This window comes from Anomaloglossus baeobatrachus, chromosome 1 (assembly GCF_048569485.1).
Source record: "Anomaloglossus baeobatrachus isolate aAnoBae1 chromosome 1, aAnoBae1.hap1, whole genome shotgun sequence".
NCBI classification, from domain to species: domain Eukaryota; kingdom Metazoa; phylum Chordata; class Amphibia; order Anura; family Aromobatidae; genus Anomaloglossus; species Anomaloglossus baeobatrachus.
Window position 1 is genome coordinate 167,779,837 of NC_134353.1, and position 17,571 is coordinate 167,797,407.

A 17,571-nucleotide genomic window follows, 5' to 3' on the forward strand; every position below is an offset into this window, starting at 1 on the left:
ATATATATATATATGTTTAAATGTTGTGTGTAGTTACCAAGTGTTTGTGTAGGGCGCTGTACATGTTCTGGGTGTTGTCTGGGTGTGGCGGGGGGTGAGAGCGGTGTTGTTTGTGTGTTGTGTTGTGTGTGTTGCGTTGTTTGTGGAGCGCTGTGTCTGTAGCATTGTGTGTGTGTGTTGCACGGTTTGTGTGGGTGTGGGGTGTGTGTGTGTGTGTTTTGGTGGGAGGTATGTTTTGTGCAATGTGTGTGTTGTGCGGCATGTGCGTATATTTGTGTGTGCCGCGGTGTTTGTGTGTTGGGTGTTGTGTGTGTGCGGCGTTGTCTGCGTGTGTGGGTGTCTGTGTAGGGTGGTGTTTGTGGTTCCCAGTGTGTGTGGTGTGTTGTGCAGTGCGTGTGTGGCGGTGTGTGTGTGTGTTTTGGGGGGAGGTGCGCACCCCCATCGTGCTCCATCCCCCATGCTGCGCACCCCCATCGTGCTCCATCCCCCATGCTGCGCACCCCCCATCGTGCTCCATCCCCCATGTTGCGCACCCCCATCGTGCTCCATCCCCCATGCTGCGCACCCCCCATCGTGCTCCATCCCCCATGCTGCACACCCCCCATCATGCTCCATCCCCCATGCTGCACACTCCCCATTGTGCTCCATCCCCCATGCTGCGCACTCCCCATCGTGCTCCATCCCTCATGCTGCGCACTCCCAAACGTGCTCCATCCCCATGCTGCGCACTCCCCATCGTGCTCCATCCCCCATGCTGCGCATTCCCCATCGTGCTCCATCCCCCATGCTGCGCATTCCTCATTGTGCTCCATCCCCCATGCTGCGCACTCCCAAACGTGCTCCATCCCCCATGCTGCGCACTCCCAAACGTGCTCCATCCCCCATGCTGCACACTCCCCATCGTGCTCCATCCCCCATGCTGCGCATTCCCCATCGTGCTCCATCCCCCATGCTGCGCATTCCCCATCGTGCTCCATCCCCCATGCTGCACCCTCCAAAACGTGCTCCATCCCCCATGCTGCGCACTCCCAAATGTGCTCCATCCCCCATGCTGCACACTCCCCATCGTGCTCCATCCCCCATGCTGCGCATTCCCCATTGTGTTCCATCCCCCATGCTGCGCACTCCCCATCGTGCTCCATCCCCCATGCTGCGCATTCCCCATCGTGCTCTATCCCCTATGCTGTGCACTCCCCATCGTGCTCCATCCCCCATGCTGCGCACTCCCCATCGTGCTCCATCCCCCATGCTGTGCACACCCATCGTGCTCCATCCCCCATGCTGCGCACTCCCCATCGTGCTCCATCCCCCATGCTGTGCACCCCCCATCATGCTCCATCCCCCATGCTGTGCACCCCCCATCAAGCTCCACAGTCACAAATCAGACAGTATACACGCACACATCTGATCGCATACACTCACACACACACCCCACTTCTCCCTGTGCCCACCGGTGGGCGGTCCCAGCAGCTGTGCTGCACGCCGTGCTCCTCTGCCGACACTCACAGATCCAATCGCATACACTCACACACACACACTCACACATCAGAATACACTCACACACATCCGATCGCATACACTCACACACACACTCACACATCAGAATACACTCACACACATCCGACCGCATACACTCACACACACACACTGACGATATCGCACATACGCGCTCACACAATCACAACATCCGGAGATACCACATGCTTCCAGCCATGTGATCCTCCGGCAGGTCCTGGAAGGTCACTGCACGCACAGTATCGCCGCCGAGAAGCAAGAGATATCACGGGATGTTGTGAGTGTGTGGATGCGATCTGATGTGTGTGTGAGGTGTGTGTGAGAGTGAGTGTGATCTGTTGTGTGTGTGTGTGTTCTTATGTGTGTGCGTGTGTGTGTGTTCCGCCGCTGCAGGACCTTGATGCGCTCACCTGGGAGCCGGTGTACACTGGTAACCATGCTAGACAATATTACATGGTTACCAGCGTACCCTGCCCCCCGCTCGCACGGGAGCCCACACCAGCGTATGCCGTCAACCCCAGCAATGCGAGAGTATGTGTCAGCTGCGTTGGCGGCGTACGCTGATGTGGGCTCCCGGGGGTACAGCACTCACCTGGAAGTCGGGTCTCCGTGTCTTTTCGGGGAATGCGTGCAGGGGGTGGGGCCAGAGCGAGCATGCAATGCGTGAGGGGGGCGGGGCGTAGCCGAGTTGCTAATGCGTGCAGTGTGCCGGCGCGAGAAGCCAATCCATGTGGGGGGAGGAGCCTGGGCGAGCGGCCAATCCGTGCGGGGGGGCGGAGCTGAGGCGAGGCGAACGGCCAATCCGTGTGGGGGCGGAGCCAAGGCGAGGCGTTTGTCACCGTAAGGACACAATTTTGGAGCAAGACAGACAGAATAAGGCAATTATATATATAGGTGTGTTGTGTTGCATAATTTTGTCAGAAAATATGATAACATTGAAGATAATATTACATCTTCAATGGAACCAAATGAAACACATGGCAGCCAAGTCATGGCAAGAAACATACGTGCCCCTTCTGCCATATGTGTGAGAGAAATTTTCACAAATTACTTTGTTTGACCAGAGGGTGAAATAGATTTACCACAACATGTTTTGATTGAGCATGTAAACAAACATGACCTAGTCCGAAATTATTTTTTAAATAAATTTGAAATAAGCTGTTCATGTTTAAAAAATACATATTCAGTGATGATGAAACCAGAATTTTCGTTTATTTTGCATAAATAATGCTTTCAGAAGTTAACTTGACACAACTATGTGTGATATTGACCAAACATTTTTGATTTGTTTAGATTAGCTTCATATTACTTTGAAAAAAAAAAACCCATTGGTTTATATTTTAGCAAAAAACATATTGCTTTCATATTTGCTTTATATGGAAAAAAAATAAAAAAAAAACATGTAACATACAAACTATTATGCTCATAAATTCTGATATGTGTGTGGTGAATGGGGAATGTTAACATTCAGTGGCTGGCGTGTTGATATGTTTGAATTTGATGTGATGTATTGATTTGTTGGTTGACTATGGGCTGATCCTGATGCTTGACCATGTGGTTGTACATGATAGGGCATATGTTGAGGCAAATTAGAACCTTGATGAGGCCTTACAAAATTCCAGGATTGATTACCGTGTTGGACACGTGATCCAGGTGCATCAATCAAGTTGATTGTAATGTTTGTTTGAAATTGTGGTGGATGCATGACTGTTTGTGGAATGGTTTGATTTTCAGGTTGGGCTTGCTGCCTACCTGCATTATCAGGTTGTGGCATTCTCAGCTGATTATTATTTGACTGTTGCCATTGTTCTAGTGAATTAAACACTATTTGTGGGTTGTTTGGTGAGGTACATGCATCTATGACGATTTGCATGGCTGCTCTAGCACGGAAACGCACTTCTCTTGGAATTTGCCTAAGATAGTTTGCCATACTTCTTGTGAATGCCTCCTCCCCATCATCATTAACAGTGCGAGATAGATATTGTAAAACTCCATTATCTACCTCGCGCCGTGTATTGATGATGGGGAGTTCTCGACGTCGTCGTGGTCTGTGTGACACTGGCAGGGCAACAGGGGAGTGGTCTAAAGGCACTGTAGGGCTGCTGCTCTGTTGTTGAGCTTCCTCATCAGGATTATGAAACAATGCTGGTGTGTTATTGAAATCTTGCGATTCATTATCATTGTTTAGTGGATTTGCCAAAGAGGTGCCCTCTTCTCTCTGCTCCGCTGCTTGTTCAACTTGTGCCTCAGATTCTGATGTTGAACGACTTCTTAAATTACTGTCTGTTCTGAAATATTTTAAATAAATAATCTTAATTCCAAGCATTTTTAATTTTAGTTTAAAGTAATATATATGTTTACTTACGGCCTTAAATCCATTATTGGTGCCAAAAAATTCAAACGATCAAAATATATATATTATTTTTTCCGCTGAGCCTCAGATCTACTACGACATTGCTGTTGCCTTTCCCGTCGGTATTGATCACGGCAACTACGCCAGCGCCGAGTTACATCAGACACTATATTATGGAGAAACCACATACATTAAAAATTATCCTAACATACATTTTTGGCATGTGTGATATAAAACATCTCCAAATAGAATTTTACATTTGCACTTACTTATCTCTTGACGAACTTCAGAAGATGACTCATTATAAATGGGAAATAATTGTTGACATATGTTTATCCAGCTGGCATCATGTCTATCACGGTCACAGTAGCCTGGGTGTCTTGTATCCCAAATTTCAGGCCTTTCCTGCACCATCACCAGCACCAGCTCTACATTGATGTGCCTGGACATGTTGTCTGGAAGTTGTCCGTGGAGGCTGAACTTCCTGTTTGTTTGTTTTTTAACACATGCAAACTGAATCTATATGATGTAATTTCCTTTTTTTTTTTTTTCACTCAAATAAAAATTGCACAGCATACGTGAAACACACGGACGGTCCGTGTGTGTTACGTTTTTTAATCGCACCCATTGGCTTTCATTGGCGATTCTCGGCCATTTCACGCATGAATACGCAGCATGCTGCCGCTTTTCTCGCATCCAGATTCTGGATGCGAAAAAAGCTGACCAAAAGCTCGCACTCATAGAATAACATTGGTCCGAGTGTAATGCGAGAATTTCTCACATTGCTCTCGTCCGTATTTGTCGCTCGTGTGAGCGTACCCGTAACCAAACAAACCAGCACAGCTGTCAGCAACCATCCCGGCAGTAGAAGTACCAAACACAGGTCACATTTGGCCTCCTTTGTCTCTGAAAGCAAATTATTGGGGAGGAAGTGGAGGGTATAATAGAATATATGTGACATCACTCATTTCATTCATAGAAGAATGATGTAGACTTTGTCAGTCACTTTATCAGCTGTAGTTAGTATTCTGCTCAGTTCTCCACCACCACAGCATTTAAAGTTGTACTGAACAGAAATTCAATTCCGTCAATGACACCTGTTTCTGTTCTGTCCTATAGTTGCCTAACTCACAGCAGCTCAGGGCTAAGACACCTACTACACCAGAACAATTTCTTCGAGTTGATTTACTCGTGGAGATAAACAGTCAGTCTTTACTTGGCAGACATGAGGTCAGAGGCAATGGAGACTACGATTTTATCACCAAACTGTGTTACTGGCTTTGCGAGCTGTGGTGGTAGGGGCACTAGCGTTGATAGTAGCCCTCTTAGCTAGGTCAAATCTAGAGGTGGAATTGAGATGGAGAAGGGGACAAGTAGCTCACACCGTTCTCCAAATAGAGGCAACCATCAGCTGAGTCAGGGATGACAATGATGATAAGATGATTATGAATTTGACAAGACCTGGGACAGGGATGCTGGGGAGTTGAGGTCATCAGAGGAGGAAGGTGTTGTCCTTACCGATACACAAAGCAGGTGATGTGCCTAAACTATCCTATGGGGAAAATTAAGCTTTACCTCTGATGAAGTCTAAATGAGGTGTTGCTGTGCCTTCTATTAGAGTAGGAGGATCAACAGCACTTGAAATGTTTGTGATGGTGGATAGTAACACATGTGAGGACCTTTGAGTGAGTTCTTTTGCAAGTTACCACCAGACAATTCTTTGGCAGTCTGCTGGCCATGCTAGAGGAAAATAAGCCATGGACATCCCAGCTCAAAAAAGTGTATCTTAAGAAATACAGCTGCACCTTCTATTAGTGTAGGCTGTAGGAGGATCAACAGATAACACATGTGGGAAACTTATATATGGGAGTTCTTTTGCAAGTTACCACCAGACAATTCTTTGGCAGTCTGCTGGCCCTGCAAGAAGAAAATAAGCCATAGACATCCCAGATCACAATAAAGTATATTAGGAAATGTCTCAATTTGTTATTCTCCACCCCTTTCTCACTAGGTTTATTTTTCTCTCAGCGAGGCTGTACCATCAAGGGATACTCAGTTCACGTCAGCATCTTCATCTTCATCACCATCTTCATTATCATGCACTACTACTAGTACTACTTGTTTTAGTTGAAGTACTCCTCCTCCTCCTTATTCGTCACAACTGAAAATATTCATCACTGACCTTGTATTGGGGAAACGTGCATACACTGCCAGTCATCCTTTGGTTTGCCAACTATACTCTCACCTGGTCAAGTTGCTGGTGGTGAACTCTCTGTCATACCACCTTATGGAGTTGGCTGTCTTTGAAAAATTATTTTGTGCACTTAAGCTTGTTGGAAAATAGGCTGCCACCATTATTTTTTACAGGAAGGCGTGTCTGCTCTCTGCTCTAATCTGCAGGAGAACATAAACCACTCTTGCAACTTGTCTTTGAGCTCCAAAGTGCACTGCACTGTAGATACCTGCAGAAACAACTATGGGCAGGGACCATACATAATTCATACTTAACCTACATCTGTGGTTATCTCTCTTTACCTACACCTCCTCTGGATCCTGCTCAACTGACATGTCCCTACCTAAAACAATCACAGGCATTACATATATGTGGAAAAAGGAAAAGAGAGACGTGCTGTGTAGCACCTGGTGGTAACGGTGGGTTAGTTAAAGCCCGGGGATGCTCACCTATTTGGGTTGTGCATCCTTGCACAACCCCTGTCAAGGCAGAGGGACACTCCGCGGGAGCTGGTGATGTCATGTACTGGCTGGACACACTTGGGGGCCGCCGTGGAGATTCTTACTTCCAGGTAGATCACGTGACCGTGAGCAACCGGAACTGTGTCACCACAGGTCCTCCGCCTCCTAATCGAATCAATAAGAGAACTGAGCATTTCCGGTTGCCTGCTGCCATCACCGGATCCGAGAACATTAAGTCTTAAAGTAATACTAGACTGTAATTTCTCTTTACTTACTTGAGTGGTTCTTGCCATATTTTGGCTCAGAACAGTTGTGAATGAACTGTACAAACACAAGAAAGAAGGAAAATGGCAAGCAGTTCAGAATTTAAACTTACAATGGCCAAACTGAATAATGGCAACTACCAGGTATGGAAATTTAAAGTTGAAGTGTTACTGTCCAAGGTTGACTCATGGTAGTTAATTACTACAGCAAGATCACCAATTAAAAATGAGGAATGGTTCATGAAAGAAAAATAGGCTAGGTAATCCACATAAAACATGAAATGCTGCTAATGACTTGTGAAATACACTCCAAAAGCTGCATGAGATATCCAGTCTAAACAGAAAGTTATTTTTGCTAATGAAATTCAGTGTGAAAAAGATTATGCAGGACCATGTTGATGCAATGCTGAAATTCAACCTAAAACTGAGCTGAGTACATGATAGAAATGATATACATATTGCTATGCAGTTTACTTGACACACACAGTGCGCCTGGTGTGACTAGCCTCCAGAGCAGCTTGGTCCTCAGGAGCCTTTAATATTATTTTGCTTATTTTACCGAGAGCATTGCCCAAGGGGTCTGGGGGGGGTTACTCGTCACTGGGCCAGTGTAGGGAGTAGGATGTCACAGCGGCCAGGCCCGGTTCCATGACTCCAGTGGTGTCAATAAAGATGGATGAAGGGAATATTTACAGGGAAGTAGAGTTTTTATTAGTGACGCCACTTGTGGTTTGTGGCTAATATAAGAGCCGCCGCTGCCAGAGGTTTCCTCTGAGGGCAGATGGTAGTGCAGCTAGGTTGGTACAACTTTCCACAGGCAGAGCTCAGGCCAACAGGGAAGTTGGGAGAACTAGTCCACTCTAGTGAAGGAGCGCAGGGTCCGGGAAGGATTGGATAACACAGAGATTGCAGTTAATGTTCTTTACTCACTGAGATATCACCGCCTTTGGACAGACAGACTTCCGCTGTCATAGACTCCAGCCGATCCCGGATAGTTCGGAGGCTAGAACTGGTGTTTCCTTACGTGAGTCCTTCCTCCTTGTGCTGTGTTGCGTGAGTCTCTGTGACTTGAAAGTACACTGAGACCTGAGTCCTTGGATGTGCTCTGTTCCTGTCCCGTATGGCAGGCAGCGCGAATCCATTACTGGTGCCGCTCTTTTGTCACGACTCCTGGCTCTATATGCTGCTGTGCCCCTGGTGCTTTGTGTGGGCAAGAAAACTTGAAATCCTCTGCCCGGTGGATTCTGCTGGCGGGACGTGCAGTGCCCACCAGCCTAGGGTTCTGCACCCTGCTCTGTGCTCTTGGTCCTGAGGGAGCTATGGAGCAGCTCTCCCCTTAGCAACCGTGTTCTCCCCATGTCTCACTTGTTCCCTTGTTGCTGACTAATCATTACTGAAAAAATGTCTGTCTGTGCATGTCACCTTGCTCCCGATTCTGTAGCTCCACCCCTCGGAATCCTGAACTAGTGGGTTGGATGTTCCATACCTTGTGGTGACCATTCAAATAACCCTAACCCAGTTCCGGTGAGAGGGAGACTAACTGTGTGTTTTAGTGGATTGTGGTGGTTTACCGGCAATGACGTCCTCTGTACCCGGGATAAATACTGCACCTCTGGTGAGGTGCAGTACCCTGTGGCGACTGAAGCCTCAGGGGCGCCACACAATCAATCTTCTATGCACATGAATACAGTGACTATATCCGCACATGGCAAAGTTGTCTAGTTCACAGGCATCTAGAAGGCTTTAAAAGGAACATGTCAGCTGCCCAATGCTACAGCCATGATGAATCAAAGCCTTGCTGCTTGACTGCAGCTAGGTATTGTTTTTCTCTCAAATACCCAGAAAAAATGGTGTGTGCTAAGTGTTTCTAATAAAAACTGAAATTTTCAAGATTTTTGTCCACTTAAATTACAATTAGCATAGCGGACAAAATCAGTGAAAAGAGAACCCTAAACAGAATCCAATATATAAAAATTGTGTAGCCCATTAAATTCCAGTCTATTTATGCCATATACAATCAAAACAACATCATTTTTTACAAAAATGAACAACCATGTGATTTTTTTTGTTTTTTTTAATCCCACCCACAAAAGTCAAACTTTTCATGTAGTTCTCAGTGTCACAGCTCCTCTGTGCAGAGCATCTTGCACACTAGGAGATGCCTACTGGCTGGCAGGTTTATTGACAATCAGGCTTTCTTGCTGGTTCTGGGAGGTGCTGATTGCTCAGGTGTTCCATCTTCTGGGTAATTGCTCTGCTTCTTTACTGAGCATGCTCTCCCAGAACCTTGCCAGTCATACATTCTGGTTCTGTTGTTGTGATGTTGGCCTGTGTTCCTGCCTGTGTTTTGATCTTTGTTTCCTGACCCCAGACTGGTATTTGACTCCTCTCTCCCAGCTACCTGTTCCTGTCTTGACCTCCTGGATTTTGAACCATTTTTAAGTTTTCTCCCTGAATCTAATTACAAGCCTTCCCAAAATTATGACCCTTGGATCGTGACTTGACTATGCCTCTGTGTACTGCCTGTGTCCATTCGTGTCCTCCTGTTACCAGACCCCAGCTTTCCTGACTACTCTACCATTTGTACTATCTGTAAGTAGTGACTAGCATCACACTCAGATTTCCCAAATTTTTGGGAATGTAAATATAAAATGTACATTATTTATGAATTAGAAAGCAATCTATAATTTATTAGCCTACATGGGAAAGAATGGGACAGCATGGACTGTTCTTCCATGGTCTTACTGACGCAAATTGCTGAAAGACCACTTGCTACATATTTACAACCATCAATGCAGGTGTTTAAAACCTGTACCATTGTTGTAGGAATTCTTTAGTGAAGAGTTTTTTATATAAAAAAAGAAAATTTCAAAAATAGAATTGATAACCTCAAAAATAAAAACGTTAAACTGATTAAACCAACACATACTAAAAAAAAAATAAACTGTGCCGGGTCTTGAAAGCTCAAAATACTATCCGTGCTTTTCTTAACCAAGAATCTGCAAAAACATTAGTGCATGCCCTCATCATCTCCCGCCTCGACTACTGCAACCTCCTGCTCTCTGGCCTCCCTTCCAACACTCTTGCACCCCTCCAATCTATCCTAAACTCTGCGGCCCGCTTAATCCACCCCTCCCCTCGCTACTCCCCAGCCTCGCCACTCTGCCAATCCCTTCACTGGCTTCCCATCGCCCAACGACTCCAGTTCAAAACATTAACCATGACATACAAAGCCATGCACAACCTGTCTCCTCCCTACATCTGTGACCTAGTCTCCCGGTACCTACCTGCACGCAACCTTAGATCCTCACAAGATCTCCTTCTCTGCTCCTCTCTTATCTCCTCTTCCCACAATCGTGTACAAGATTTCTCCCGTGCATCCCCCATACTCTGGAACACTCTACCTCAGCACATCAGACTCTCCCCTACCGTGGAAAGCTTCAAGAGGAACCTCAAGACCCACCTCTTCCAACAAGCCTACAACCTACAATAGCCCTCAGCCCAGTAGACCACTGCGCAACCAGCTCTGTCCTCACCTATTGTACCATCACCATCTCCCTGTAGACTGTGAGCCCTAGCGGGCAGGGTCTTCTCTCCTCCTATACCAGTCTGTCTTGTACTGTTAATGATTGTTGTACATATACCCTCTTTCACTTGTAAAGCGCCATGGAATAAATGGCGCTATAATAATAAATAATAATAATAATACCATTGACCTGAAACAGTTGTAACATCATTTATCATAAAAGTAATATATGCTGTTCTAACAAGAATATACAGTAAATAAAAAAAATAATTATCCTCTCTGTGGAAAAACTTAACACAATCTGAAAGTCAGAATGGTCATATCTGTGAAGCACTTTATTCTGAGAGGAATGAATTAATTCACTTTATGTGAGTTGGTGCAATATATCCAGCCATGTTACTTGTTTTTTTTATTATAAAGTGAAACCAGAAATGCAGATGTGAACAGAATCTTAGAATAATAATGGATTTTACATTGGAGCCATAAAACAATGCATTAAAATTAATATTCAGTATTTGGGTTTTTTTCTGATAAAGTTATAATTAGCATATATTTAAAATGGAGTTTTCAAGAAAAAGACAGATCAGCAAGTGAATAAAACATTGTTTTTTTATTGCAAATCATTTAAAAACGTACCGTGGTTTACATCACCTAACGCCTTTCAAATGCAAGTGACTCTCATTCATAGAATATGTCATAGAATATGACGAAGAGCGACTCGAAACAAGCTGTACTATGTTTTTCAATTATAGAAAAGAATAAAAAAAAATGTAAGTATTATTGAGCTGCCGGAATGTCTTTTTCTTGGAAACATTTACAATCTTGACTTAAGTATTTCTCCAAGAACTATGCAAATGAAGGGGGATTTAGCAGGCAAATTAAAAGAGAAAACAACTTTCCATGAATGGTGAATTAATCTTTCTTAACTAACACTTAATATAAAAAAGCAACAAAAAAGAGGAATAAATATCATTATTTACAGCAAAGATGGAACTGCAGCTGTACATTAACTAGGCCAAAAACTAATACTCTACCAGGATACAGCTAAACCCCCACATGTTGGAGGCATCACAGGTGCATGAAGAGCAAATCACACACATACTTCCAAAACATGGAGGGGGTGATTGTTGGATGGTAAAACTGCACACTGATGGCTTGCATAGACCACTGTTCACACATGCAGATGCACAGTCACAAACCCGCAGCCTATTAGACAACTCCCATACTATTAGATCAGGCGGGCTGCCAAGCCGTACCCCAACTGCGCATCATACAGTGTGAAGAGTGCTCTAAGCAAGCCATCAGTGTGCAGTTTTATCATCCAGCAATCACCCCCTCCATGTTTTGGAAGCGTGTGTGTGATTTGCTCCTCCTGCACCTGTGATGTCTCCCCCTAGTGGGGCCTCAGCTGTATCCTGCTGGGGTAGTAGTTTTTGGCCTGGGCGATGGACACACTGCAGCCCATCTTTGCTGTAAGAATTAACTAACACTTAACTAAAGAGAATGCAAAGGTTCAGTTTGAAGTCGGATCATGTAGACTGAGGGAGGTGGAGGGGGTTACGAAATACCTCTCTGCTACATACAAAGAGACATGTGGTTTTAATGGTACATGGAAAGTGGGGGCCGTGTTATAGATTTTGCCTTGGGCATTCAGCATTTTCAAGTTTTAACACTGTTTAGTTTTATCTGCCATACAGTATTTACCAGTACAGGCTATGGCTCAGAGTTTTCTTGCTGCCTGCAATCCTATCAGTTGTGGTTTTGATTCCTGGGGAGACCAAATATATCTGTGCTTTGTGACATTTATTTAAAAAAAAAAAAAAGTAAATTAAAAATATCGTTATTGTAAATGTTTTTCATTATTGTTTAGCAGTTTTATAGAATGTAAAAAAAGTCTGACTTTTATTTTACTTTTTTTTTAATCAGGTCATTTTTATTGAACATAAAACAATCGGTACAGAGTGAATGGAAATATACATTGTATGGCATATATACCGACATCAAAGCAAACTTAATGGCATAATATTGTTCAGCAGTACAAATCCATTACCAGTATGAATTTGTGTCACATTCTGATTTTCATAAACAAAGCAATTAAACAGCATTATTTTATGAGTAAACAAAAAATTTCAAAGAAATAAAGTTTATAATAGTACATCTGTCCAGTCGGAAGATTATTTAACAGTCGTATCCACCCCTCTCTTTCACAACGAATCATCAGATCGTCCCCTCCAGCCTCTCCCCGCAGCACTCTTCAAGATTTTGTGTCATCCTGCGGAGCTAGACTCTTTTTTCCAGGATATTTCCCTTTACTGTAGGCATAATAATAGGCGATCCAGCATAGCGTCCTGGACCAACACACGAGAGGGAAGGCCTGGCACCTCCATCCACGGCTGCCAAATTTTATAAAATTTACTCAGTGCTTTCTTCTTTATATAGACTCCACTTTCCAGTCTCAGGACGTTATTCTTCTTGTTTTTAAGCTCCATTAAACTTGGGGGCAAAGGACCTAGCCAATTGTATACTAACAGCTTCCTTGTTTGGTAAAGAATACGTGTTATACCCAGGGCCGTTGGAGAATCTGGGTCCACTCCTCCCTCCCATAAATTCACAGAGCAAATACAGGACAAGAGCTGTATTTTAATGTGGTACACCTGATTTATAAGTCCCAGGGCTTGCTTCCAAAATTTACCTATATGTCCACATTCCCACATGACATACATTAAATGGGCATCATATCCTGCCCACATCTGACACATTGTACATTTGGTTTAAGTCCTATCTTGAATAAAAGACCAGGTGTCTTGTTCACCCTATGGATGAGAAATAGCCTTTGACACTCTGCGACCACCATTTTAGGAATCTGCTCCAATATGTCAGACCATTAATCATCAGTTAAGGGTCCTAGGTCCCGCTCCCATTTATTTTTGACAGTTAACGGGTATCTATCTAGGTGGGCGGGCAGTAGTCTCCTATATACAGTGTCTTGCAAAAGTATTCAGCTCCCTTATATTTTTCAACCTTTTACCACATTTTAGGCTTTAAACATAAAGATAAAAATGTTATTGTTATGCTGAAGAATCAACAAGTGGGAAACAATTGTGAAATTTAACAAAATTTATTGCTTATTTTAAACTTTTTTAAAAAAATAAATAACTGAAAAGTGGTATGTGCAATATTATTCATCCCCTTTACTTTCAGTGCAGAAAACTCACTCCAAAAGCTCACTGAGGATCTCTGAATGATTCAATGTTGTCCTAAATGACTTATGATGATAAATATAAGCCCCCTGTGTGTAATCAAGTCTCCGTATAAATGCACCTGCTCTTTAATAGTCTCAGTGTTCTGTTTAAAGCGCAGATATCATCATAAAGACCAAGGAACACAACAGGCAGGCCCGTGATATTGTTGTGGAAAAGTTTAAAGCTGTATTTGGTTACAAAAATATTTCCAAAACTTTAAACATCCCAAGGAGCACTGTGCAAGCGATCATATTGAAATGGAAGGAGTATCTTACCACTGCAAATCTACCAAGACCCGGCCGTCCATCCAAACTTTCATCTCAAACAAGGAGAAGACTGATTTGAGATGCAGCCAGGAGGCCCATGATCACTCTGGATGAACTGCAGAGATCTATAGCTGAGGTGGGAGAGTCTGTCCATAGGACAGCAATCAGTCGTATACTGCACAAATCTGGCCTTTATGGAAGAGTGGCAAGAAGAAAGTCATTTCTCAACAATATCCATAAAATGTGTTGCCACAAGCCACCTGGGAGACACACCAAACATGTGGAAGAAGGTGCTCTGGTCAGATGAAACCAAATTCTAACTTTTTGGGCAAAATGCCAAACAATATGTTTAGCGTAAAAGCAACACAGCTCATCGCCCTGAACACACCATCCCCACTGTAAAACATGGTGGTGGCAGCATCCTGATTTAGGCCTGCTTTTCTTCAGCAGTGACAGGGAAGATGGTTAAAATTGATGAGAAGATGAATGGAGCCAAATACAGGACTATTCTTGAAGAAAACCTGTTGGAGTCTGCAAAAAACCTGAGACTAAGACGGAGATTTGTCTTCCAACAAGACAATGATCCCAAACATAAAGCAAGTCAAAGTGCAGACCTTAATCCAATCGAGAATCTGTGGAAAGAGCTGAAAACTGCTCTTCACAAACGCAATCCATCCAACCTCACTAAGCTCAAACTATTTGCAAAGGAAGAATGGGCATGAATTTCAGTCTCTCGATGTGCAAAACTGATAGACACATAGTCCAAGCAACTTGCAGCTGTAATCATAGCAAAAGTCGGCGCTATAATGTATTAAATTAAAGAGGACGAATAATATTGCATGCCCCACTTTTCAGTTATTTATTTTTATAAAAGTTTAAAATAAGGAATACATTTTGTTCAACTTCACAATTTTGTCCCACTTGTTGTTAATTCTTCACAATAACAATAACATTTTTATCTTTATGTTTGAAGTCTGAAATGTGGGAAAAGGTTTAAAAATTCAAGAGAGTCGAATACTTTCGCAAAGCACTGTATTTCAGATATAAGGCCTCTAAAAGACTAAGACATAGCCAAAGTGCGCAGCATAGGATTACATCTCATATTCACAGGGCCTGTCCTCTTCTGTCACTCCAATGCATGTCACAGCTGTAAATATTGGTAGAAAAATACATGTGGGAGATGAAATTCATTCATAATTGCTCAACACTCTTAAAAACATTATTTTGCAGAACCTGTGATACCAAATAGATCCCTCTATCTTTCCACCCTCTAAATCCTTCAAGTTTCTGAATTTCTTGTATGTCCGTGTTCCACCATAGTGGCAGAATGCCGCTGGCCAATTTATCTTCAGAAGAGATTTGCCCCGTTCCATACCTTAAAGATCATGGCTAATGTTGGATGTCGTTCCCTATTCACCTGCCTCTGTCCCACCTCTAGCCAACATACCGGGTATTTCCAGTCTGATCCCTCTCTCACCAGATCGCAACTAACATCGTATGTCCCTTCCTTTCCTCTACTCCTGAAGTGTTGCATCTGAGAAGCAATATCGTATAAATACGGGTTCTGTATTGCCAATCCTCCCTCCTCCTTTCCCCATTGCAACACCTCTAATCAGATTCTAGCACTTTTTTCTTCTATATTGGTCGATTTTGGTAAAAAAATCCATATGTAACCATAATGGTGAATTATGTATAAAATATAATAGTTGTGGAATGAATACCATTTTAATTAAGTTAGTTCTACTAATATTTGATAATGAGAGTTGGCACCAAATATTAATCTTTCCTCGAAATTGTGTCAGATGGGAATCAAGATTAGGAGCTCAAAAATCATTTGGGTTCGGACTAAAGGGTGCTTTACACGTTGCGACATCGCTAGCAATTGCTAGCGATGTTGCGTGCGATAGTCGGTGGCACGATATGTGTTGATCGCTACCGTAGCAAACATTATTGCAACGGCTGCGTCACACGCACATACCTGTGCAGCGATGTCGCTGTGACAGCCAAACAATCCCTCCCTCAAGGGGGAGGTGCATTCGGCGTCACAGCGATGTCACGCGACGTCACTAAGCGGCCGGCAAATAGAAGCGGAGGGGCAGAGATGAGCAGGATGTAACATCCCGCCCACCTCCTTTCTTCCGCATTGCCGGTGGAGGCAGGTAAGGAGATGTTTGTCGTTCCTGCGGCGTAACACACAGCGATGTGTGGTGCCGCAGTAGCGACGAACAACATCGTACCTGCTGCAGCAACGATATTAAGGAAATGAGTGATGTGTCAACGAGCAACGATTTTTCACGTTTTTGTGCTCGTTGATCGTCGCTTATTTGTGTTACACGCTGCGATGTTGGTAACGGCGCCGGATGTGCGTCACTAACGACGTGACCCCGATGATATATCGTTACCGATATCGCAGTGTGTAAAGCACCCTTAACAGTTATTCCCAAATACTTGAACTCTCAAACTTTGGGAACTGGTATATGCAGGTCAGAGAAACCCGTTCGTAGAGTGTCCACTGGCATTAGGGCTGACTTGGACCAGAGAGAGAGGGGAGCCAGCACGATCTGAAAATGGCATGCATCATATAAAAAGTGCAAATTCACAGATTTATTCCAACTGTACTGTAATATAAATGAGATTTTTAGCAAATAATTGATCAATTCTTTGAGCCACCCCTGCCAACGTCATGTCAAATCTCAATAGGGGGGTCCTACTCTATATTCTGTATTTCATGTGCCATGCGGCCTCCTAGATAAAGTTAAAAGCAGAACCATAATGGAGCACACATACCTGTAACCTGTATATATAACCGCTTCTATGTTGCAAAAGAGGCCATTGTGGATAGAGGCCAGCCCAGGTCCCAGCATGTGGAGCAAGCTCTACACATACCAGGACTATATCAGAACTGACTGTAGTTATGCTACAATTTCTGGGGACTGACCATCACCATACCATGCACGCCTGATTTTGGTTTGCAATGTATTCCTCCTGTTGGTGGCTGTTCAGATTCAGTTACCTCACCCCTTTCCACAGGCAATGCTAATTAAGCACCATTCTTGGATCTGGTCCGCCTTTATCAATGGTTGCTGTCTGGCACTGGGAGGGTCAGTTCTGATATAGTCCTGGTATGTGTAGAGCTTGCTCCACATGCTGGGACCTGGGCTGGTCTCTATCCACAATTGCCTTTTTTGTAACATGGAAGCGGCTATATACAGGTTACAGGTATGTGTGCTCCATTAAGGTTCTGCTTTTAACTTTACCTAGGAGGCCGCATGGCACATGAAATACTTAATATAGGTTAGGACCCCCCTATTGAGATTTGCCGTGACGTTGGCAAGGGTGGCTCAAAGAATTGATCAATTATTTGCTAAAAATCTCATTTTTTTATTATAGTACAGTTGGAATAAATCTGTGAATTTTCACTTTTTATATGATGCATGCCAATTTCAGATCGTGCTGGTTCCTTTTTCTTTGGACCAGTTAATGCTAAGACCGGATCTCCGCCCAAACTCCCAAAGCAGATAAATCACCAGCGAAATGGAAGAGTGCACTCTGTCTAGGTACAAAAGCAAATCGTCCACATATAAGGATAACTTCTGTTCTACAGCTCTGCATTTAAATCCCACAACCTCACTGAACATCCGTATTGCAACTGCCAATAGCTCAATTGCAGTAGCAAACAGAAGGTGGGAGAGCAGGCACCCCTGTCTAGTAC

General features: G+C 43.8%; 1 protein-coding gene and 1 pseudogene across 1 annotated transcript in view; one reads left to right on the plus strand and one right to left on the minus strand.

The window, feature by feature from the left end:
* LOC142303179 (uncharacterized) overlaps positions 1-6,223 on the minus strand; it is an 85,327-nt pseudogene extending 79,104 nt beyond the window's left edge.
* Positions 1-17,571, plus strand: part of GLRA3 (glycine receptor alpha 3) — a 502,398-nt gene that overhangs the window by 126,127 nt on the left and 358,700 nt on the right. The window lies entirely within an intron of this gene.